This window comes from Aplysia californica, unplaced genomic scaffold (genome assembly GCF_000002075.1).
Source record: "Aplysia californica isolate F4 #8 unplaced genomic scaffold, AplCal3.0 scaffold00004, whole genome shotgun sequence".
NCBI classification, from domain to species: Eukaryota; Metazoa; Mollusca; class Gastropoda; order Aplysiida; family Aplysiidae; genus Aplysia; species Aplysia californica.
In genome coordinates, this window is record NW_004797274.1 from 3,360,341 (window position 1) to 3,361,829 (window position 1,489).

Here is a 1,489-nt window from a genome sequence, read left to right on the forward strand (position 1 = left end):
GGGGGGCTGATATGTTGGAAAGAGTAATCAAAGTGAGACAAAGAATCAAGTTGAGAATAGGCCACATACGATAAACTTTCCCCCATTGGAGCATAATTAACAAAACTTCTTATTTGGGGGGGCTCTCGTGATCGAGAGGTTACAGTGTTTACCTCTCATTAAAAAGGTCCCAGGTACAAATCCGGACAGCAACAAAGGAACATTTTCTTTTCTAATTCTCTAAAACGTTCTCCTTTCACCTCCTTTCCTGCTCTCTAACAATGTTCTCTCGGCTGCTTTCGTCTCCACTTTCTGCTCCCACTCCTCGCCTCCTTTGCCCCCTCCTCTGAGCTCATTACTCTTTATGATGCGGCCTTTTCTTCTACTGCTATTCCTTGGCTCCTTCCCTTCCTACCTGTTGTGTTTCAACCACACCCCTCGTCTTGTGGTTGGTAAGATCTAACACCTAGCCTTCAAGGGTAAGGGCGAAAAATATCGGAGGTCTCGTGCGCAAGTTAAGGATTCCTTGGTGGTCCAAAATCGATAAGAGTAGACTTCGGCCGCCACCCAGGCAAAATTCAAAATCTCCTACCAAATGAAGTGTTTAATGTGTCCCGCATGCTCATGTATGACTTTTGCAGTTGCAAGCGCCGTAAAACACTTACAGGTACAAACAACAACAACAAATTTTAAACCACCATCTTTTTCCCTCAGCTGTGAATTAAAACAAATCCTGAATTCATTTACATCATATAATTCACCCGCCAAAATAATCGGGAAAATATGTCATTAAATAATTTTATCCCCACTCTGGGCAAAGCGTAATCAGAGAGGCGTAATTATATTTTTCGAACGCGCGGTGGAAATAACAGTCTCAAGATTTTCAACTGTAAATTTTAACCTAACTCCAATGTGAATATATATATATATATGACTCATTCTCAAAAGGTCAGGTCCATTTTCTTGCAGGACCCCCCAATTTTCTAATTCAAGGTAGAATAAAAATCCAGCCTTTACCAGCTTTCTAAAACACTACTGAATCCTAATTCACCACCCAGAAGATAATATGTGAAGCCATCTGCGAGGTATAGAGCTGTGATTACATAAGGTGCCATGATCACTGACGTTACTGATGACATGCAGTTTGCTTTGAAAATGTATCAATATTTACTTTTTAGTCATGCCACCACAGCAAAATAAGTAAGTGTTGAAGAACTGTTTGACATAAACCCAAATGTAATTGTCAGTCACTTTATTTCGTCAACATTTTATGCTGATATTTATGTCACCGTAACGTCAGTGATGAAACTGAGTTTTGTTTTTTTTCCTCTCAAATAATTACATAAAATCATCACAAGCTGCCATGACACAAACATAAACCTGATAGCAAACATTAAGAATACACATTAAATCCTCCATCATCATCATCCTTTTTGTCTATGGGGTGTCCACTAGTCACTGACGTTACTATGACACAAGTGTATGTCATCATAACATCAGTGATGAAAAT